Source organism: Helianthus annuus, chromosome 6 (assembly GCF_002127325.2).
Source record: "Helianthus annuus cultivar XRQ/B chromosome 6, HanXRQr2.0-SUNRISE, whole genome shotgun sequence".
NCBI lineage: Eukaryota > Viridiplantae > Streptophyta > Magnoliopsida > Asterales > Asteraceae > Helianthus > Helianthus annuus.
In genome coordinates this window covers 122139270-122165113 of record NC_035438.2, presented here as the reverse complement: position 1 = coordinate 122165113, position 25844 = coordinate 122139270, and positions in this window count along the sequence as shown.

Here is a 25844-nt window from a genome sequence, read left to right as displayed (position 1 = left end):
CTCCGACTTGAAATTCTAAGGGCTTGCGTTGCATATCCGCATAACTCTTTTGACGGCTTCGAGCTGTCACAAGATTATCGCGGATTTTCTTGATTTTGTCTGTTGTTTCCAGAATGAGCTCAGGTCTAGTAAGCAAAGCTTCACCGATCTCATTCCAACAGACAGGTGAACGACATTTTCGACCGTAGAGAGATTCGAATGGCGCCATATTAATGCTAGCATGATAACTATTGTTGTAAGAAAATTCTATCAATGGTAGATGAGAATCCCAATTACCACCAAAGTCTATCACGCATGCTCTAAGCATATCCTCCAAAGTTTGAATCGTCCTCTCAGATTGACCATCTGTTTGGGGATGATAAGCAGTGCTTAGATTCAGTTGGGTTCCCATAGCAGATTGCATGGTCTTACAGAAATGAGATGAAAACCGAGCGTCACGATCAAAGATGATATCCAAAGGAACACCATGTCGCGATACAATTTCATCAACATAAATCTTTGCAAGTTTATGAGTAGATAGGTCCTCGCGAATCAGAATAAAATGAGCTGATTTTGTTAATCGATCGACAACAACCCAAATAGCATCATGACCTTTAGACGTACGCGGTAACTTAGTGATGAGATCCATCGCAATGTTCTCCCACTTCCAAACCGGTATCTCTGGTTGTACAAGCAAACCAGAAGTTCGTTGATGTTCAGCCTTGACTTTGAGACAAGTTAGGCATTTCGTTACATACAAGGCAACATCCTTCTTCATACCAGGCCACCAGCACTGAGTACGAAGATCCTTGTACATTTTATCAGCATCAGGATGGATAGAATATCGAGACTTATGAAATTCGTCCATTACCAAGGTGCGAAAATCGTCTTGTTTCAGAATCCACAATCGATCCTTGAAATAGAGCAAACCATCGTCTTTTGCTTCGAGCTTAAGCTCAAGCTGACGTGGCAATTCCTTACCCATCAAATTTTGTGAAACACAAAATTGTTGAGCTTGAAGGACACGAGATTAAAGATCAGATAGCGTTCGAACAGAATGAAGCTTGACTCGCTCTTTTCAGCGCATCGGCTATGACATTCGCCTTACCAGGATGGTAGCGAATCTCGCAATCATAATCGTTTAAGAGCTCAACCCAACGTTATTGCCTCATGTTCACCTCCTTATGATTATGAATATGCTGGAGACTTTTGTGGTCTGTGAAAACCACACACTTCGTTCCATAGAGGTAGTGTCTCCAGATTTTAAGCGCGAAAACCACAGCTCCTAACTCAAGATCATGAGTTGTGTAGTTCTTCTCATGAATTTTCAATTGTCTAGATGCATATGCTATAACTTTACCTCGTAGCATGAGAACGCAACCAAGGCCTAAGTTGGACGCATCACAATAGACAACGAAATCCTCGTTTCCATCGGGCAAAGATAGAACGGGAGCATTACACAACTTCAGCTTCAGCGTTTGAAACGCTTCTTCTTGCGTGGGTCCCCACTCAAAAGGCTTGTTCTTCTGAGTCAAAGCAGTGAGTGGAACCGCAATCTTCGAGAAATTTGAAATGAAACGACGATAATAACCAGCTAGACCAAGAAAAGATCGAATCTCTGTAGGCGTCGTTGGTGTATTCCATTCCTTAATAGCAGCAATCTTGGATGGATCCACATGAATACCCTGCTTGTTGACTATATGACCGAAAAACTGAACTTCTTTAAGCCAAAAATCACACTTGGAGAATTTAGCAAAAAGTTGTTCCTTCAATAGGAGTTCCAAAGTCAAACGAAGGTGTTGCTCGTGCTCGGCTCGAGACTTCGAATAAATGAGAATATCATCGATGAACACAATGATGAACTTGTCTAAATAAGGTTTACAGACCCAATTCATTAAGTCTATGAAGATAGCTGGGGCATTTGTCAAACCAAAAGGCATGACAGTGAACTCATAATGGCCATATCTTGTGCGAAAAGCAGTTTTGGGAATATCTTCTCCGAGGACACGAAGTTGATGATACCCAGAACGCAGATCAATCTTGGAAAAGCATGAAGCACCTTGCAGCTGGTCGAAGAGATCATCAATTCGAGGTAGGGGATATCGATTCTTGATGGTAAGCTTATTCAGCTCCCGATAATCGATACACATTCGAAAAGATCCATCTTTCTTTTTCACAAAGAGGACAGGAGCTCCCCAAGGCGAAAAGCTTGGACGGATGAATCCTTTATCAGATAACTCTTGAAGCTGTTTCGATAACTCTTGCATCTCAGACGGTGCAAGACGATAAGGTGCTTTTTGCAATCGGGTTGGCATTGGGTACAAGGTCAATATGAAACTCGACTTGACGAACTGGAGGCAAACCAGGCAATTCATCGGGAAACACCTCTGGATAATCCCGAACAATCGGAATATCCTGAATACTCTTGCTCTTGCCTTTCTCCTCGGTGACATGTGCCAGGAAGGCAACATATCCTTTTCGCAAATACCTTTGGGCTTCCATACATGACATAAGCTTCAATCCACCTGAAGGTTTCTCGCCACAAACTTCTAAAACTTCACCAGACGAAAGAGGAATACGAACGATCTTATCGAAACAAACCACCTCAGCATGGTGTTTGGTCAACCAATCCATCCCAACGATAATATCGAAACTCCCAAGTTGCATCGGCGTGAGGTCAATAGGAAAAAATGGTTATTGAGGTTCAACTAACAACCACGAATAACAGAATCGAGAACGAGAGGTTTACCAGAAGCAACTTCGATAGATAAGGGTTTCCTCAGTTTAGTTCTAGGTATCGCAAGCAAAGGCTCAAATGACAAAGAAACAAAACTTCTATCGGCACCAGAATCAAAAAGAATAGATGCAGGCTGATTGTTAACAAGAAACGTACCGTTAACCAAAAAGGTACCGTTGACAACGAGGTGGTCAGCTCGAGCCTCGTTTGCATTCAAATTGAATGCTCCTCCATGAGCGGGATCGACCATTGGAAAAACAAAAGAGGTATCGACAAAACACAAGAAAGGCGATCATTCGTTTGTTACCTCGAACAAACAAACGACACGCAGTGACTAATCAAAGTAAATGGGTCAAAAATAATGTATCGCGAAGACATGCTCGCCTATAAGTGAACACTCACCCCAAGAGTTCCCAGGTAAGAGTGACTGGTCTGATTATGTGGATTTGTACGAACTCTCTAGCTTTAGACAGAAAACTCAGAGTACAGGCACTCACTCTTCCAGTTTGCACGTGTTCACACTATTTAGACCCAAACTTTGACGAGATTTTGAAAACTTAAAGGGTTCAAAACCTTATAACAAAGGGTTCAAAACCTAGTAATCAATCATCCTAGAACAGATGATTAGTTTTCAAAGCGGATTCGAATTTTGTGTTCTCATTGTGGTTATCACCTAAGGATAGGTGACGGTATTGTTTTAAAATCTAAACGCAAGAAAACTTGCGTTGGGGTCCTAGAAGTTATAGTCTAGGTCAAAGCATTACTAATAACCTAATTCCCTATAACCATTGGCTCTGATACCAACTCTTCTGTCACACCCCGGCCACGTAAAACAACAAAACGTGACGGAAACGTCGGGGAGTGTTGTAACAGAATTATCGTTTAATAACCATGGATATAAAAAGTGTTTCGTTTTATTGATAATATTAAACATTAACATTGTCATGACACATAACAAACAGGTTACATATTATCTATCACAGTTATTAAGTCACTAAGGCCTTGTCCAGATCCTATGTGACGCATGCATCCTAGAAATCAATCAAGCAACAACACCTGAAACATATGTAAAAACAAAGTCAGCAAAGAAATGTTGGCGAGTACATAGCTTTTATAAGAGTATCCGGATCATGGCTTCGTTTACATGTTGCAGTACTTTATTAGACTACAAGAGTCAAAACACAAACCTCGTTTTGAAAAGCGTATTGCAACATAATTAACCAACTCAAATCAAGATGGTTATAATTTATAAAACCTCGTAGCCATGATTCTTAACCCAAAAACATTTATTTTAGAAAACCAATTTGTAAAACATCTCGTAAAGACTCGTTAATAAAACTCGTATGGTTTATATCTTTTAGAAAAACCTCGTTGTGTGACATCGTTTCAAAATCGTTTACCCAAGTGAACTAAATAACGCCACGATATGTAATATGTTGAAAACACTTATATATAGGAAGTACCAGCGGCGTATCCACCATGTTTTCACCATGTCACACCCGTCCCGTTATCTAAACACTAACCAAAAACCATTTGTTTACCCAAATCGTTTAACTCGTTAAAAATCTTTATCGAAATCGTTTCCAAATCGTTTAAATCATCCTCGTTTTAATTGTGAAAACTTATTTATGGTCGTCTCGCTAACAACATTCAAACCTTCGTGACTCGACTACCTCGTTTCTCGCTTCTCGCATTAACAAACCACCAAGGGTAAGTTAACAATCACAGATTCAGTCATTACCCACAACACCCACACATAACCATGGGTGCAGTAAAATAACGGGATTTGTCAGTTCCTATGGTACCATAACCTAATACTGGTTGGTTCGGCCAAAATTAATGAATGTCATTCGTTATGTAACTACAACCAACAAGTTTGTTCACATTATTGAAATCGTTATTAGTTTAGTAAAAATCGTTTTAATCGTTTTTGAAATCATCGTTTAAACCTTGAAAACACTTTGTACATATGAATCACCCCAAAACAATTGAAAACAGTAAAATAGGGGAACCATGTACTCACATGTAGTGCAAAGTATCCTCAATCAATAGAACTTCAACAAATTCAAGTAAACCAGAGAAGTCGAGTACCACCTAGTAATCGAATCACTATATCAAACAATAGACGCCTAAATCGGAAGATCAGATAGAATGAAGTCTTGTAAACCAAATGAGTGTTGGAACTCATGTGATATTGTTTAACAAAGCTTACATCCTAAATCGGAACCTAACCTAAGTGCTTTCTGTCACACCCTGGCTTTGCGGAAGTGTGGGTTTATTTGGTGTGACTTCTTAATACCATAGCTTAACCACAACAAAGCTATATGAAAGTAAACCATGCAGATCATTCATTGGTTCATGTTTTAAAATAAAAGTACCACAACAAAGTTTTAAAATGTCGACACATGCAACAGAATTACAACATAACAATATAAAAACATTGTTCAGAAGACAAAACCACAAACATGAAACAGACGCAGTTTAAGAACTGTGACTCGTCCAGGTAAAAGCCACAACCCCTAAACTTGGATGACCCCATAACTCTTACGCAGCGTGAAAACGTAGCATACCGTGCCAGATCCTTAATTCCCTGAAATACATGTAAGTTGGAAAAATCAACAAAAAACGTTGAGCGAGTTCATGTGTAAGTGAGTATGTAAATCCTTTGTAATATGAAAATCCCTGGTATGTAGCAAATAAGGAAATAAAGAGATCACCAATGGTTTGCAAGGCCAATGATATGTGTGAAGTGTAGTAGGAAGACTCAAACCTAGCAGATTTTTGCGTCGGGTACCAAGTCACCCCGAGGTCCGTACTGTTGGGCCTGGGGCTGGGCTCGCTACACCCAGATAGATCTACCGCTAAAGACCCTCGGTCCTACAATGAGGATTAATGGCCTCCAGTTCCCGCCTACCCACTCACATGATCTATGTAGTAACCCTCCTTACGCTAACCATACCATGTAAAAAGTATTCGTAATAATAGTAACATGTATTTCACCCCCGAAGTATAAAAACTGAAAACAGTTAAGAGAGAAGGGGGACATGAACTCACAGAAGTGTGTCTCGAAATAGTAATCTCCCAGTCAACTTGCTGAGTGACGACCTACACGTACTAACTTCTATTAGACGGACGGCCGTGACTTGGCTTAAGGTTTAAGTTTTTGGGAAATAGTTAGACAACTATTTCGTATTTACATTTCTTAATTATTTAAAAATTTTATTCCTTCCCAAGGATGGGGGTTTTAATACATGTGCGTTTATATAATTTCAAAATATATTATTAAGTCTCATTTAATAAAATATATTTTAATTCATTTGTCTAAAATATTCTACTTCCAAAATATACATATTTTTCCCAAAAATATTATATTTTATTCCCTACAAATTTTCCAAAATAATACTTTTATCAAAATACGCATTTAAGAGTATTTTCTGAAAATACATAAGTTACATTTTTAGAGTTTGTGTGGCAATAATAATACCGGTGTAACTTAAATTTTTATTGTGAGGGCGTTAGTATTATTTAGGAGTCGTTACTGTTCAGTGTATTCCAGTAATATTATTTTTACCCTAAAAATAATATTTATGTAGTTCACAAAATAATCATAAAATTCTCACAAGTGTTACTATGAAAAATATATATTCTCAACATATATTTAATAGGTTTCATTTATGAAAATTCCACCTCCGACACTTGGAAGTTTTGTAATAAAAATCATGACGAAATTTATTTTGGAAAACAAGTTAAAAATATATTCACAACACTTGTTACAAAAATATTTCCAAGTGTTATATGTCTGGAAAAATTTCGCCAGAGTTTCCTCTGTAACTGGAGGTGGCCACGCTTACTAGCGTATCATTTTCTTTTCAAAATTCAATAAACAATTTTCCCATAATCAACAAACAATATTCAAACATTAAACTAGTCAAAACAGGTATAAATCGCAAACACATGAACTTGTAAGTTATGTGAAAATACGTAGTAACCTTCCAACATTTTTAGTAGATCTTTCTATCTTTAAAAATAAAATCGGTTTCTTGAAAATTTTATTTTTATAGAAGATGTAACTTTACAACTTCTTAGTCAAAATTACGAAAATATTTCTTTGTTAAATGCTTTCGTTACACAAGTGTCTACACACTTGTTTGTTCACAAAAATGCTTTTGTTTCAAGAAAGATCCGACTTTTAAACATGATTTGCATCTTACACTTGGTTCTTTGGAAATACCACTTGTAGATCTTTAGATCTACTAGTTTAGAATTCCATTTTACAAGAAAAACTATTTTTACACAAGTTCATGTTTATGTATGAAAGGGTTCGTCATCTTGTATCTTTCCTACTTAACATATTGCTAGTTCATGTTCTATGAACCTGATCTAGCGTGGTTAGATGACGATCCGTTCCACTACTAGCAACCAACAATATAAAATAACCATAACTAAATAAGATTCATAAGTTTTACACCATTATTTTCTCTTTAACCATCTTGTTCATCATTCTTACAAGACTTTTAGATTTGATCTTTAGTGTTCATGATTTTTATCCGTTAAATCTCTTATTAACCACTTTAAACATGAACAAGAGAGTGTTTAGGAGCACTTACAACTAGCTCAAGGCTAGGGAAGAATCAAAGCGAAAACTAGGTGGATAAAAGCGATGTAGAGAGGTCCTAGAGATTCCGTAAGCACCGAGCGTCCTTTTACGTGACCTTTCACCCTTGTGTGTATGTGAAATAACAAGATCGAACTTGAATGATGGTGAGATGTTTGGCTATGGTTTCGGCCGTAGGTATCAAGGGAGGGAGAGAGATCAAGTTTTGTTTAAGTGTTGATGTGAATGTAATGCTTATCCCTCATGCCTTCTTATAAACCACAATTCACTAAGATCCATTAGACAATGTGTAATCCAGATATGGAACATGGATAAATAAAATAATCATAAATATATGGTGTGTGTCCCACATGGGGACCGATCGGATCAATGGGGGGGGGGGATATTTAGTTTGTTTTCAACCAAATAGTTAGTGTTTAGTTAAGATAGTTAGGAACTTAAATAAGTTACTAGTGTGTAGTGTTTTGTAACGGGTGTTAGGGTGTTCGGGGACCCTAACTTGCTCAGAAAAGAAAAAACAATGTCATTGTCAATATTTTTATGTTCCGGGTAAAGTCCGGTTGTTCGGTTGGATACTGATCCGTTAAAGTGCTTAATAAGCATTTAAAGTCTCTTTAATATTATTTTTAGTGACACAATGAATTCCCGACACTTTGGAAAGTGTCTAGTATTATTTTCCCATGTTTTTGCACTTTACTAGTCATATTGAATGCTGAATTTTGTATTATAGTGCAGAATTTTGCAATTAGAACATGTTTTAGGCACATCCGGTCATTATAACTATCACCTAGTGACGCAGTTCTACAATCCTCACCTCCCTACACTCGCTACTAGTGTAGTAAACTATTCCCGGCTCATACTGGCCTTAGAGACAGTGTCTGTCTGGTGCTGGCTATGTCAGCACGTTTACTGGGTTATCCGTTCATTGTGCTACTGTGCTATTGTGCATCAAGTTTGTCACTATAGTTTGTATGTAAATAATGGAGTGACAGTTAATAAAGTATGATGCATGTATATGTATGTATCAGAATTTAAGTTGCAGTTTAACCACAATTGTAAGCAAGCATAGTAATTAAGCATTAATTAAATATTAATTAATTCGTACGGATACCTGATTTGGTGAGGGTTGTCACATTCTCCCCCCGTTAGAAAAATTTCGTCCCGAAATTTTAGGTTCTGCTTCTAGATGCAGGGGTCTTGGGAAATAAGTGGGGGTATTTCTCTTTCATTCGGTCCTCACGCTCCCAGGTGTATTCTGGACCGTGTCTTGCATTCCAACGAACTTTGACGAGTTTGACACTGCTCCTGCGTGTTTTGTTTACCTTCCAATCCGTAATCTCAACGGGTTCTTCGACAAAATGGAGCGTGTCGTCAATATGAATCTCGTCTGCGGGAATGACAACAGTATCTTGCGTTGGACTCTTTTTCAGATTTGATACATGAAATGTATCGTGGACACCGTTCAGCTCGGCAGGTAAGTCCAACTTGTATGCTACTAAACCAATTCTTTCCAGAATCTTGAATGGACCAATATATCGTGGATTCAATTTTCCACGCTTCCCGAAGCGTGCCACACCCTTCCAGGGTGATACTTTCAACAATACCATGTCACCTACCTCAAACTCTAGAGGTTTCCTTCTTCGGTCCGCATAACATTTCTGACGATCGCGAGCCGCCTTGATGCGATCTCGGATCTGTGCGATCTTATCTGTGGTTTCCTGGACCACATCAGGACCAACCAATTGCCTGTCACTGACCAGCAAAGTGGTGATCTGCACTTGCGGCCATATAGAGCTTCAAATGGCGCGACACCAATACTGGTGTGGTAGCTGTTGTTGTATGAAAACTCGACCAATGGTAAATGTTTATCCCAGCTACCACCCAAATCCATAACACATGCTCTCAGCATATCTTCCAAAGTTTGTATCGTCTGTTCGCTTTCTCCATCGGTCTGTGGGTGAAATGCAGTGCTCAGATTCAATTGTGAGCCAAAAGCTTCTTGGAAGGACTGCCAAATCCTTGACATAAACCTTCCGTCCCTATCAGAGATGATCGAGAGAGGCACTCCATGACGTGCAACGATTTCTCTCATGTCAATTTCAGCCAATTTGCTCGTGTTATCTTTCTCTCTGATGGGAAAGAAGTGCGCAGATTTCGTTAATAGGTCCACTATTACCCAAATAGTGTCATGACCTCTTGGCGTTCTTGGCAACTTCGTTATAAAATCCATTGAAATTTGTTCCCATTTCCACTTGGGAATCTCAGGTTGTTGCAGAAGTCCTGAAGGCTTCTGGTATTAAGCTTTCACCTTAGCACACGTTAAACACTTGCTCACATAAACAGCAACGTCGCCTTTCATCCTAGGCCACCAATAGTAATCTTTAAGGTCCTGGTACATCTTATCCGCTCCTGGATGGATAGAGTACCGCGATTTGTGAGCTTCATAAAAAATAACCCTTCTCAAACCACCAAACAGAGGAACCCAATTCCTCTTCATGAAGCATAACGTTCCTTCCTCGTTTGGTATTAACTGCTTCTCCATCCCATGGAGATATTCTTCTTCAATGTTTCTTTCCTTAAGTGCTTCTTTCTGCGCGGCACGAATGCGTAGAGAAAGATCTGTCTGAATAATCATCTCCAAAGCCCTAACCCTTATCGGCTTGATCCTCTCTTTTCGATTTAGGGCATCGGCGACCACATTCGCCTTCCCTGGATGGTACTTGATCTCGCAGTCGTAATCGTTCAACAACTCGACCCAACGTCTTTGTCTCATATTTAACTCTTTCTGGTCGAATATGTGCTGCAGACTCTTATGATCTGTGAAGATTGTACATTTCGTACCATATAGATAATGTCTACAGATCTTCAATGCAAATATCACTGCGCCTAGTTCCAAGTCATGCGTGGTATAGTTCTTTTCATGTGCTTTCAATTGGCGCGAAGCGTAAGCTATAACTTTCTGGCGTTGCATCAACACGCAACCCAAACCTCGACGTGAGGCGTCACAGCATACCACGAAATCATCAGTTCCCTCTGGTAGTGCTAAGATCGACGCATTGCAGAGCTTGTCTTTTAACAGCTGAAACGCTTCTTCCTGTTTGATTTCCCAATCAAACTTCTTATCTTTCTGCGTAAGGAGTGTCAGTGGTTGAGCAATTTTTGAAAAATCCTCGATGAACCTTTGATAATACCCAGCCAAACCTAAGAATTGACGAATCTCGGTTGGCGTCTTTGGGGTTTCCCAATTCTTTATCGCCTCAATTTTGGTGGGTCCACATGAATCCCATCCCCATTCACTACATGTCCAAGGAATTGGACTTCGCGCAACCAAAATTCGCACTTCGAGAATTTGGCATACAACTGTTCCTTTTTCAGCAACTCCAGAATGGCTCTTAAATGTTGTTCGTGTTCAGCCTTCGTCTTTGAATAAATCAAAATATCGTCGATAAACACAATCACGAACTTGTCGAGATACGGCTTGCAAACTCTATTCATCAAATCCATAAAAACTGCAGGTGCGTTTGTCAACCCAAACGGCATAACTAGGAACTCGTAATGTCCATAACGAGTCCTAAAGGCTGTCTTTGGGATACTTTCCTCTTGTATCCTTAGCTGATGGTAACCTGATCGCAAATCGATCTTCGAGTAAAAGCTTGAACCTTGCAGCTGGTCAAATAGATCATCAATCCTTGGCAGAGGATATCTATTCTTGATCGTCAACTTATTCAACTCCTGGTAGTCAATGCACATACGAAAACTACCATCTTTCTTTCTTCTTAACAAACTGAACTGGAGCTCCCCAAGGTGAGAAGCTTGGTCTGATAAATCCTTTGTCTAACAACTATTGGAGTTGTGTCGACAATTCCTGCATCTCAGACGGGGCAAGTCGATATGGTGCCTTAGCCACAGGCGCGCTGCCTGGAACTAAGTCAATGTGGAATTCCACTTGCCTTTGGGGTGGCAATCCTGGAAAGTCCTCTGGAAAGACTTCAGGATATTCCCTCACGACAGGGATGTCTTCGATATTCGGTTCAGCAGCTTTCTTATCCACGATGTGTGCCAGGAAGGCAGCACATCCCTTTTGTAAACACTTTCGGGCTTTCAGGCAGCTGATGATTCTCAAAGGTGTATCGCGCTTCTCTCCATGAACCACAATCATTTCCCCATCTTCTGTTGGGATGCGAACGACCTTTTCGTGACAAACAATCTCTGCCTTGTTGCTCGATAACCAATCCATCCCTACTACCACGTCGAAGCTTCCCAACTTGACTGGTAGTAGATCCAAAGTAAACTCACGCTCTCCCAACTCGATTACACATCCACTGACAACTTCATTAGCTTCAACTAGCTTTCCATTAGCGAATTCGATCGAGTACGGGATATCTAATTTACTAACGGCTAACCCAAGCATATTCTTAAATTCCAACGACACGAAGCTATAATCGGCACCAGTATCAAACAAAACGGATGCAAAGCGTTGGTTTATAGGGAACGTACCAGTAACAACATTGGGATCCTGGCGCGCTTCCCTCGCCTCGATGTTAAAGACTCTTCCCCGTGCTTGGTTCAATTCTGGGCAGTTTCTCTTAGAGTGTCCAATGTCACCACAGTTAATACAGCCAAGTTTCTGCCCGTTTCCACCTCCATTCCCAGCTTGATTGTTGTTTTGATTTCGGTTCACATTACCCGCTTGATTCGCGTTGTTGCCTCGGTTTCCATTTCCTCCGTTATTTCCTTGTGCATGATTTCCATTACCTCCACGATTATTGTTCCTATTTCCAAAACCTCCTTGGCCACCCCGGCCAGCATTAGCCCAGCAGTTATCCTTCAAATGTCCAACTTTTCCACAAGCTTTGCATACTTTTGGCCCACACCGGCCAGAATGGTGACGCTGGCAGGTGTTACACTTGGGGTGTGTACCCATATAACCCTTTCCTTTCTTTCCAGCACCGGTTGCAGCTTGGACCGGTGTGCTTGATTCTCCTTTCTTGTCAACACCGCTTGTTCCTTGTTTGAAGTTCGAGAACTTCCTTTTGTTCTCGCCCGATGACTCTACGTGAGTCTCCTTCTTTTTCTTCTCAACATTTGAAAACTTGTTTAAGCGGACGGCTTCCTCAGTAAGAGCCACGCTCAGATCGATGGCCTCTGTGATTGTCGCAGGCTTGGAAGTAGTGACCATACTCATGATCTGAGGAGCTAAACCCCAAATAAAGCACTCGATTCGCTTGAATTCCGGTGTAACCATATAAGGTACCACATGAGACAGGTCGTGGAATCTCTGAACATACTCCGCGATTTTGGGACCTTCCGTTTTCAAGTGCCAGAATTCCGTTTCCAGCTTCTAAATCTCCGCACGTGAACAGTACTTTCTTCGCATGAGCTCCTTCAGCTCAGTCCATGTCATCGCATAAGCTGCGGCTTCACCAAGAGTCTGTACCTGTAAGTTCCAACAGGATAGGGCTCCGTCCAGGAATAGCCCAGAAATGTAGGTAACATGTTGGTCTGGAGCGCACTTGCTCATTCGGAGAACATATTCCGTCTTCTTGGCCCATCTGACAAAAGCAACAGCACCTCCGGTGCCGTCAAAGTTTACAGGCTTGCAGTCAAGGAACTGCTTGTAAGTGCACCCTGCAAATACGTTAGAATATACAAATGGTATTAGCGAACGTGCTAAAAACGTCCAAATGTATTGTAGTATGTCTCAATGACTTAACATTACCATGAGGCGGATTGTTATTGCCGTTGTTGTTCGAATTACTTCCGCTGGTTCCTCCTTGTGAGGTTGCATACTGCGCAATGGCGGCAGCGATGATTCCTTGAAGTTCTGCCTCATTGGCAGGCATACGCGTCTGGCGTCTTGGAGGCATCTTCTAAAAAAATGTGTTCACGTAGGTCAGGCCATAATAGGTAAAGTATACGTATATAGCAACAATATCAAACATAACATCTCATGTTATAAGATATATACACAATCAAATCAACATCACATATGATGAGAATACTGCGATTGCGCTGTCATAAATCAAGACCACAATGTAAGGTTTACAAGTACATAACTGTATCGTACATCATCAGTATCTAAGGGCCACATCGCCCTAGTCCAAACTATCAAATCAGTGACAACAACAACCAATATACAAAACATCAAAAGTCATAGTCATCCAAGATGCGGTCTCCAAAAAGGCTGTAAAGTCTGCACAATCGCGGTCCTCTCATCAACAGTCTACCCGTGTCGTACAAAATAGCCTAAACTGATGGCGGTGGAGGAGGGGGAAAACGAGAAAGGAGTAAACGTCGCATATGAAGCCAATCCTCCTCCATAGCGCGATGAGAGCGCATCAGATATGTTATCTGCTGCTCAGGAGTCCAAAAACGAGCGACAGAATCAGGAGATAACGGACGAGGAGGGTGTGATACTGCAGGTGGAGTCTAGCACTGGCACGGGAGTCGCTGAGCTCTCTCCAGCTCATGTACGTGACGAGTCAGCGCCTCCTGCTGTATCATGAACGATCTGAGAATATCCTCCGTAGAATACCCCATGTGATATAGGTGATACGGATCTGATGGTGGCATAATGGGTGGCGAAGTCCAGAGGAATGACTCACTAAATGGAGTGAAGGATGGTACAGCAGATGGTGTAACAGGGGGAACAAAAGTAGGATGAGAAATCTGGGGTACAAACTGATCTCCTCCTGACATGAAAGGTATATGACCAAATGGCTGACGAGATGAACCCTCCCCAGGACGTGGTGGAGGTATGTCCTGAAGAAATGTGACAGGTAAGTCGGTGCGGTGGACATCTGTGGTAAGTACGGGATGCAAGAGAATATCAATATGAACTGAAACAGGGGCTGCAACGGGAGCTACGGGTGGTGTAACAGGTACCACGAAAGGTGGGAAATCATCATTATCATCTATCCACCCATTGTGGGTGTGAGCGTATCGTGGATCAATATGGGTCGTGAAAGGTGCACGGTCGAACATCACCGGCATAGGATCAAGAAGTGGTGCGACAACAGGATCAGCAGAATGTCAGCAACGTGAGGAGCATCAATATGAGCATCAATAGCAACATGATCATCCACCAACGGTGGAGCAACAACAGGCAGGTCCGCAATGGGTGGTGCAAAAACTGGTGCATCATCAACAGGTATATTATCAATGAAAGGAGCAACAACGGGTGCATCGGCATGAATAGGGTCATGCTCTAACGCGGGGTCAGGAGCAACTACTGGCTCAGGGGCCACAGCAGGCTCCGGATCAACAAACTCCATCTCAAAATCAGCTGGATCAGCAAACAAGGGATCAACAGGGGCTACAGGATCCTCCATGGGCTGGTCTAAGTGGACAAACTCAATATCATGGTCTGGATCAAAACCAGGTGGGAAAACAGGATCTGAATCATCATCAATATCATGATCGAACTCAAAACTAGGGGCAGGTGCAGGTGCAGCAGATGACGCCATATCAGGGTCTGTGTCGTGCAAATGGTGCTGCACTCCCTGCATGTGTGAAGGTGCAGATGCCATGGACTCAAATGAGTCTGGGACTGGCGAATGAACGGGAGTCTTGTCTGCAGGAGCATCAGCAAGAAGTAGAATATCACCAGCAGTAATATGGGCCTTGCCCTTAGAGTCATCCTCGAGTGGGTCCTCCTCAAACAAGTCGACGTCGTCGTCAGCAACTACGTCGAGGGGCATATCAACAATAGGGTGAGCGGCAAGGGGCACAGGAGCAGGGATCACCGCGAGTGGCAAATCCCCAGCGATATGGCCATCAGCAGGCTCTGCTACGACATCGGGCAGCGCAAAGGGCTGGAAGTCGTCATCGTCCGTGCTGGTAGTATCTGAAGTATACACCTCGTGCTCTGATGAAACTATGTCATCTGATACTATGGCCATGGGATCTGTAGTGTCCGACTCTCAAGTACCTAATGAAGGCATGACGTCTGTAACACAAACACACATATGCACAAACAATCAATCATATAATCAAATAAACATGTTAGTCACTGATAAATAAGCAAGCATTTCTTCCTAGTCCCACTAGTCTAACCTCCCAGCCTCTCAGACTAAATCACCTAGTCTCTCAGACTACCCTCCTAGTCTCTCAGACTGAACTTCCTACTCTCCCAGACTGAACCTCCTAGTCCCACTAGATTAACCTCCCAGCCTCCCAAACTGAACCTCCTAGTCCCACTAGATTAACCTCCCAGCCTCCCAGACTGACTCCCTAGTCCCACTAGACTAACCTCCTAGCCTCCCAGACTGACTCCCTGGCCTCTCAGACCAGGACCTTCCCAATCTCTCAGATTGGCCCCTCAGTCTATATGACTGACCCATAATTTTGGAAAAAGTGTTCATACTTTTTGTTTGTAAAAATATTTTGTACTCTGGATCTGGACGTAGTGTATGCAATGAAAAAATGTTTTCGTGAGAGCCCTAGCGATCATAGCCTAGACTCGAGAAGGAATCCTAGTTCGCTATGATCAAAGCTCTGATACCAAGCTGTCACACCCTAGCTTTGCGGAAGCGTGGGTTTATTTGGTGTGACTTCTTAATACCATAGCTTAACTACAACAAAGCTATATGAAAGTAAACCATGCAGATCATCCATTGGTTCATGTTTTAAAATAAAAGTACCACAACATAGTTTTAAAATGTCGACACATGCAACGGAATTACAACATAACAATATAAAAACATTGTTCAGAAGACATAACCATAAACATGAAACAGACGTAGTTTAAGAACTGTGACTCGTCCAGGTAAAAGCCACAACCCCTAAACTTGAATGACCCCATAACTCTTACGCAGCGTAAAAACGTAGCATGCCGTGCCAGATCCTTAATTCCCTGAAATACATGTAAGTTGGAAAAATCAACAAAAAATGTTGAGCGAGTTCATGTGTAAGTGAGTATGTAAATCCTTTGTAATATGAAAATCCCTGGTATGTAGCAAATAAGGAAATAAAGAGATCACCAATGGTTTGCAAGGCCATTGATAAGTGTGAAGTGTAGTAGGAAGACTCAAACCTAGCAGATTTTTGCGTCGGGTACCAAGTCACCCCGAGGTCCGTACTGTTGGGCCTAGGCTGGGCTCGCTACACCTAGATAGATCTACCGCTAAAGACCCTCGGTCCTACAATGAGGATTAATGGCCTCCAGTTCCCGCCTACCCACTCACATGATCTATGTAGTAACCCTCCTTACGCTAACCATACCATGTAAAAAGTATTCGTAATCATAGTAACATGTATTTCAACCCCGAAGTATAAAAACTGAAAACAGTTAAGAGAAAAGGGGGACATGAACTCACAGAAGTGCGTCTCGAAATAGTAATCTCCCAGTCAACCTGCTGAGTGACGACCTACACGTACTAACTTCTATTAGACGGACGACCGTGCCTTGGCTTAAGGTTTAAGTTTTTGGGAAATAGTTAGACAACTATTTCGTATTTACACTTCTTAATTATTTATAAATTTTATTCCTTCCCAAGGATGGGGGTTTTAATACATGTGCGTTTATATAATTTCAAAATATATTATTAAGTCTCACTTAATAAAATATATTTTAATTCATTTGTCTAAAATATTCTACTTCCAAAATATACATATTTTTCCCAAAAATATTATATTTTATTCCCTACAAATTTTCCAAAATAATACTTTTATCAAAATACGCATTTAAGAGTATTTTCTGAAAATACATAAGTTACATTTTTAGAGTTTGTGTGGCAATAATAATACCGTGTAACTTAAATTTTTATTGTGAGCGCGTTAGTATTATTTTGGAGTCGTTACTGTTCAGTGTATTCCAGTAATATTATTTTTACCCTAAAAATAATATTTATGTAGTTCACAAAATAATCATAAAATACTCACAAGTGTTACTATGAAAAATATATATTCTAAACATATATTTAACAGGTTTCATTTATGAAAATTCCACCTCCGACACTTGGAAGTTTTGTAATAAAAATCATGGCGAATTTTATTTTGGAAAACAAGTTAAAAATATATTCACAACACTTGTTACAAAAATATTTCCAAGTGTTATATTTCTGGAAAAATTTCGCCAAAGTTTCCTCTGTAACTGGAGGTGGCCACGCTTACTAGCGTATCATTTTCTTTTCAAAATTCAATCAACAATTTTCCCATCATCAACAAACAATATTCAAACATTAAACTAGTCAAAACAAGTATAAATCGCAAACACATGAGCTTGTAAGTTATGTGAAAATACGTAGTAACCTTCCAACATTTTTAGTAGATCTTTCTATCTTTAAAATAAAATCGGTTTCTTGAAAATTTTATTTTTAAAGAAGATGTAAATTTACAACTTCTTAGTCAAAATTACGAAAATATTTCTTTGTTAAATCCTTTCGTTACACAAGTGTCTACACACTTGTTTGTTCACAAAAAGGCTTTTGTTTCAAGAAAGATCCGGCTTTTAAACATGATTTGCATCTTACACTTGGTTCTTTGGAAATACCACTTGTAGATCTTTAGATCTACTAGTTTAGAATTCCATTTTACAAGAAAAACTATTTTTACACAAGTTCATGTTTATGTATGAAAGGGTTCGTCATCTTGCATCTTTCCTACTTAACATATTGCTAGTTCATGTTCTATGAACCTGATCTAGCGTGGTTAGATGACAATCCGTTCCACTACTAGCAACCAATAACATAAAATAACCATAACTAAACAAGATTCATAAGTTTTACACCATTATTTTCTCTTTAACCATCTTGTTCATCATTCTTACAAGACTTTTAGATTTGATCTTTAGTGTTCATGATTTTTATCCGTTAAATCTCTTATTAACCACTTTAAACATGAACAAGAGAGTGTTTAGGAGCACTTACAACTAGCTCAAGGCTAGGGAAGAATCAAAGCGAAAACTAGGTGGATAAAAGCGATGTAGAGAGGTCCTAGAGATTCCGTAAGCACCGAGCCTCCTTGTACGTGACCTTTCACCCTTGTGTGTATGTGAAATAACAAGATCGAACTTGAATGATGGTGAGGTGTTTGGCTAAGGTTTCGGCCGTAGGTATCAAGGGAGGGAGAGAGATCAAGTTTTGTTTAAGTGTTGATGTGAATGAAATGCTTATCCCTCATGCCTTCTTATAAACCACAATTCACTAAGATCCATTAGACAATGTGTAATCTAGATATGGAACATGGATAAATAAAATAATCATAAATGTATGGTGTGTGTCCCACATGGGGACCGATCGGATCAATGGGGGGGGGATATATATTTGTTTTCAACCAAATAGTTAGTGTTTAGTTAAGATAGTTAGGAACTTAAATAAGTTACTAGTGTGTAGTGTTTTGTAACGGGTGTTAGGGTGTTCGGGGACCCTAACTAGCTCAGAAAAGGAAAAACAATGTCATTGTCAATATTTTTATGTTCCGGGTAAAGTCCGGTTGTTCGGTAGGATACTGATCCGTTAAAGTGCTTAATAAGCATTTAAAGTGTCTTTAATATTATTTTTAGTGACACAATGAATTCCCAACACTTTGGAAAGTGTCTAGTATTATTTTCCCATGTTTTTGCACTTTACTAGTCATATTAAATGCTGAATTTTGTATTATAGTGCAGAATTTTGCAATTAGAACATGTTTTAGGCACATCCGGTCACTATAACTATCACCTAGTGACGCAGTTCTACAATCCTCACCTCCCTACACTCCCTACTAGTGTAGTAAACTATTCCCGGCTCATACTGGCCTTAGAGACAGTGTCTGGCTGGTGCTGGCTATGTCAGCATGTTTACTGGGTTATCCGTTCATTGTGCTACTGTGCTATTGTGCATCAAGTTTGTCACTATAGTTTGTATGTAAATAAGGGAGTGACAGTTAACAAAGTATGATGCATGTATATGTATTTATCAGAATTCAAGTAGCAGTTTAACCACAATTGTAAGCAAGCACAGTAATTAAGCATTAAGTAAATATTAATTAATTCGTACGGATACCTGATTTGGTGAGGGTTGTCACACTTTCGACCCATCGCGACCCATTAAGGTAGCTTACGCTACTTTAACGCGTCGTGCGCGCAAAGCGCGTTCGAGACGTCTAACTAGTCCTATGACAAGTATTATACGCCAAAACATGTTTAAATATGTTACATAATCAGTTACATGACAAAAGTTTAGGTTACATATGCTTAATTACCAATTATGTATGAAAAGGGCATTTTGGTAATTTACCTAAGGCATATAAACTACTTATCATACAACTACTTAAACTAGGTGACCATAAGATATAACCTCGGAAGGTTATTCCCTATGCAACTATGGTCACTAAACATGTTTGGTCGGATCCTAATGATCGACCAAACGGGTCGTGTTCGAAAGTCTAAGCGGGTGTTTAGTCCGCTTGACTTACGACTCTACACAAGAACTAATCTAAAAAGTGACGAGCTAAACATGCTAAAACATGGTTAGTTAAGTTAGAAAATAGGTTTGGTATCAAAACAAATGGTTTTGTTACCTTGAAGTAGCTTGGTTACAAAATACGTGAGAATACGCATTTTGGCCGAAGCTACGACTCGTCACTGAGCCTAGATAACATGGTAATCAGTAGGTATAGTCACTAGGGACTATAACCATCGTGATTACGCTCACGTTATGAAGTTCAAATGAACTTCGCATTGACTATAAACTGGTCAATGCAGAAAGTCAAAAGCAGTTTGACTTTTAAGAGAAAAATGAATAAAAAGAACGAAAGAATACTTACAAAAGGTCCCCGCAAGATTTGATCCGATTTACTCTCAGGTATGAAGCATAAACTTCAACTTAGAGAGCAGAAATCAGATTCAAATGTGCTTTGGGAGGAAATGGGGGTGGGTATTTATAGGAAATCTAGAGCCGTTAGGATCGTTTCTCGAAGATTGAGCTTTGATCTAGGCCGTACAAGTGGGCACACGGTATTTGGATACCATGGGCATTTAAATACCATCAAATTTTGCCCCTAGATTGATCAAAACCAGGTGCAAAGGGCCTGCAAACCAGCTGCTGTTTCTGAAAAAAACAGTTTGCTGATACTGGGTAACTCACGCGGCCCGCGTAACCAAACACAAAAACTCACGCGGCCCGCCTGGGCTGTCTTTCCAGAATTGACAAAAATGCCCCTGCACTTCAGAAACTTGGATTTTATGCATTTTTGGCACGTTTAAGCCCCGTTAACCTCATTTCAAGGCTCTAAAATGAAGTTAAAGTGTAGGGAACTCAAAACATGCTCAAAAATATCTCGGATGTCGGTTCGTTTGGTCGTATGATTGCGTTGTTCGATTAATTACGACGGAAGTCGTAACGAACGCAAAAACGATCCAAATTAAGCGACGAATGGAATTTTATTATGCCAAACACTAAAATAAAATATTTTAATGCTTACATAAATTTTTGGAGGTCCAGATATATTCAGAACGAAAGATATGCGCGAAAATGCAAACTTGTGCACTTGTTGACGCTTTTAGTCCCTATTGATCAATAAAGTTTATTTTAGCATACCGAACCCCTCAAAGCCTATTTCTAAGCTATGTAAAGGTTATTTAGGGTATGTTTAACTTATGATCAAGTTCCGAAAGGTTCGTTACTACACAAATCGGTATAGTTTCACAGTTTGACACAAATTGTCCCTGCGATCGAACAAACTTGATTTCAACACACCAAACCATCCAAAACTTGTTTCTAAGTTATGTGGAGGTTATTTAAGGTATGTTAAGCTTATTTCACTCTTCCGGAGTGTTCGTTGCATTAAACTGGTTATATTTACGCATTAGTGCGCGCATAATCTTCCAGAAAGCGATTTAGAGCTTGAAATCGGAATTCAATCAAATTGAAAGAACCTCAAACATAAATACACACATAATAACACCAAAACACATATAATAACACCAAAGCACATTGTTTTATTAATAATCATCATTTTTTACATGAACATCGATTATAGAACACAGTTGTCACACCCCCCCCCTTAAATTGGACGGTCACCATGTGACCCCACTAAGATCTTGCTTAATCTTCTTAAGATTTGCTAGGGATTATGTAGTGTACTTAAGAAGCATAAGACCCATTGGTTAAAAGAGTTAAATGGTTATAAGATGTCTTGAAGCTCTCACTTTCTCACACACACTACACACACCAACTCACTTCCTCTCCCTCTCTTGGTTTCGGCCGAGATCAAGCACCACCGCCACCATCATTTCCAACTCAATTCCATCCATTCCAAGACCATCCTAAGGTGTAAGAAGGTGTTTAAGGAAGTGTGGAGCTTGTGGATCTTGAAGGACCTTCATCATTTGCTATTATCCTCCACATTTGTCATTTCCTTCATCAAGTGTTCTTCCCTAACCTTTGTGCTAGTAGTAAGCTTCATATCACTTGATCCTACTTCATATTTTGATGGTTAATAGATGATGTACATTGTTAACCTTGATGACACTAAAGAACATAATCATGAAACCTTAACATAAGCTTAATAACATATGAATACTTGTTGATTAGTGATGATATGCGTCTTGATGATTGATGATTTGTGTTAGTGATGTTAGACATCATAAGGAAACCTACTATATTATGATTAAACACATGATCTAGTAAGTTAAGTTGGTGATCTTGTGAAAGACCAAGATCATCATGCTTATTGTTTTCATGAACTTGAAAAATGAAAATGATTTTTGTGAATGATGTAGTATGTAACATGTTTACTAGACATAAATGTGGATGATTACAAAAATAGTTTTCCAAAGAAACCAAGTTAAATAACAAGATTTACATAAACATTGTTTTTAAAGAAACTAACCATGTTTCTAGTGGTGAAACAAGTATAAGAATACATTGTTTACAAGAAAAATCCAAGAGAATGATTTTTGGGAAAATCACCTAGTAAGTTGTAAACACCTAAATCTTTGAAGAATGAGATTTTTAAAGAAGTAAACACACTTTAAAGGGGTAACTAAACCTACTAAACACACTACCAAGTTACTACAAGTTTTTATGAAAGTTCAAGTCCATGATTATTATGTAGATAGCAATATTTTGACACTTGGTAAGTATAAGTTGTTTAAGATTGATTGTTGATTGTTTGTGATGATTTTGAAAAGAAAATGATATTCTTTGATAGCATGGACACCTCCATTTTAGGGGAAAGTATGGCAAAATTTTCTAAAAATCTAAACACTTAGAAAAATATTTTCTAAACAAATATTAACAAGTGTGTTTTAACAAGGTTTTCAATATAAACTTTGCCATAGATTTTGTCACAAAAATGCAAGTATTGGAGGTTGGTTTTTGTAAATAAAAATAACTAAATATGTATTTGAAAGATATATATTTAGAAGATACATTGTGTGTGATTATTTGTATACTTTGTGTATTAGTTATATTATTTTAGGATTTAAAGTAATATAACTTAACAAAATACCAAGAATTTACAATCCAAAATAATACCAAAAATCACTAGGAATAAATATATAAGTTACACACTTAATATTGTGAAACCGAACGTAACTTACAAAATATTCTGGAAAATACCTTTATAAATATATTTTTGGTAAATGCTATTTTGGATATGAAAGAAATGAAAATATGATTTTTATTACTATTATAAAGTATATCATATTTTCGACAAGGAGAAAATATATTATTTTTGGAAAGTTAAAATATATTTTCTTGGAATATTTAGAAAATATATGATTTTTGAGGAAAATATATATTTTCTTGAAATACATTTTTTTGGGACAAATAAGTTTAAATATATTTTCTAAGTTAGACTTAAAAATATATTATTTTGGAACTACAAATACAAGAATGCGAATATACATGTATAAGATACCCCCATCCTTGGGAAGGAAATATGAAAATAAATACTTGAGAAGTATTATTACAAAAATATCGTTGAACAACTATTCCAAAATTAAATATAATTTAAAGTTAAAATAATCATTATTTTAACAAGAAATTATAACTTGGGATAATACTAAATGAAACATAAACATAAATACTAAGGCAAGGCATGGCCCGTTCGTCTAATAGACCCTAGTACATTGTAGGGAGTCGTGTTTGCTGAGAAGATTCGAGTTGCGAGTACTAAAGACGCAAAACCGTGAGTTTATGTCCCCCTTTTCTTTTAACTATTTTCAGTTTTATAACTTCGAGGGTGAAATACATGTTATAATTGTTTACAAACGTTTTATACATGGTATGATTAGCTAAGGAGGGTTACTGCTTGATCATGTGAAAGGTGGGTACAACACTTAAGGCCATTAATCCTCGTCGTAGGACCGAGGGACATGAGTGATAGATCTATTTGGGTATAGCGAGCCCACACCCATGAGGACCAGGGTGGCCCATGTGGTGACTATGTCCACATACTAACGCCATGGCAAAATTCCGCTAGGTTTGAGTTTTCATGCACCATTTCACACATACAATTGGCCTTGCGAACCATTGGTGATCTGTTTTTCCTTATTGCTACATACCAGGGACATACATACATACAGACATACTTTAAAGGTTTATTCATACACAAACACATGAACTTGCTCAACTTTTGTTGATGTTTTCAAATTACATGTATTTCAGGGAACTAAGTGGATCTGGCAGGTGTTTGCATGCTCAAGCTGCGTCATAAATAAAAGATGTCATCCAAGTCTTTAGGGTTTAGGAGGTGTAACACCCCAAAAACGGGTTTGGTAATCAAACCACGTTAATAGTAATGACCGGTGAAATATCGTTAGTGGAAAAAAATTAACCCGGTAAATATTAGGATTTAAATACATAAACCTAATATTAATTAAAATGAGAATAATTACTTTGAGAAAACAAAGTACATAGAAGGCCCGAATTAACGGGACATAAAATAAAACGGGTTATCACTTCCCGAACCCATTGAGTTAACTAGGAATAATTAACCTAGTTAATAATATGTGATTAAGTGATGAATAACGAATTATAGCTTCTTTCGAAACAAAACTAAACATGAGGGGCCAAAAGGGTTAACTTGAAAGTTAACTAATAAAAAAAAAAGAAACACACACGTATGTGTGCGCAGGATCGACCAGGAGAGAGAGAGAGCTCCATGGGAGCCAAACCCTAACTTCAACAAAATCAACAAATTGAAGCTTGATTCAAGCCCCAAATCGATGCATGAATACATAGAAACGATCACCTAGTCATGAGGATCATAAGGTATGTCGAATTTTTGATATTTATGAAGTTGAGAATTCTTGATGTACATAAGAAATTCGAAATTGATGTTGCATGATTTTGGTATGGATGATATTGAAGTGAAATAGTGTTTAGGAGTAAACCCTAGACAAGAATATATTGAAATCATGCCTAGCTCAAGTAAACTCAGATTTTTGTTGATGCTAAATTCATGCATGAGATTTTTTTAGGGTTTTGATGCGTAAAAATTAGTGATATGATGTCAAGAACATGGATAAATTGAAAGCTGAATTCAAACAGCTCCTGATCAGAATTTACAGCCAAATTGTAGTGGCTGTAACTTGAATAAAACGTGACAAAAACATGTGTTTCTTGAGTCTAAAATGTAATTCCAGGAAATATCTTTAAAACCCCCTCTGGAATCGCATTTTTCGATGAAAATTGAGCGTTTTACGAATTTTTCCGTATCAAAGGTTCAAGCTGCGTTTTCTGGCAGAATTTGCAGCCCATTACGAATGTCATAACTCAATTTAGGAATGTAGTTATGATCTCAAATTTTTAGTGAAGATATTTTTAAGCGATTAAAAGAATCTCCAATTGGAGTTTCGTCAATCGGATAAATGAGAAATTTTTAATGAATTTTTCCGTAAGCTGCAGTCAGAAGTGACGAATCTGAGTGCAGCTTAGTAAATCAATTTTTACGAAAGTTTGGTAAAGAGTTAGATCTTGAAATTTTAACACAAGGAATAACACTCCGAGAGGTACGCCACATAAAAAAATCATAATTTTTGAAGACTTGTAAACAGGTTAAACAAGTCACCAAAAACAGCCCATTTTCAGTGATATGAAATGCCTGAGTGAAATCGCGGCCTACTTGGTTGTGTGTAACATTTGATTTCATTAAGAGTTCGGATGAAATATGAATAAGTGAGTTTAATGAACCAAATGTGCATTTGAAGATGTTGATAATTCAATTGACTTTTAAAAAGTCAAACCGACCAATGATTAGATCAAATGATAATTTTGATATGGTCGAATGATAAATTCGACATAAAACCCGTAAGATGGAATAGTCGTAAACGATTATGACTAATCTAACCGTCTTACGAATTGTGATGATGATAGTTTGACTCTAGACAAGCTAGATGAAGACTTGGGAAAGAAGCGGGTCAAACGGATCGAGTACGCGGAAAAAGGACAAAATCGGATGCAAGGTAAGTGAAACTTACACCTTTTAGTAAAATAAATGTTCATCCTATAAGTTTTAAACACAATAAGGATAATATTCAAGATACGGTTCCCGACGCGAAATAATACGGGTCGGAACTAATAT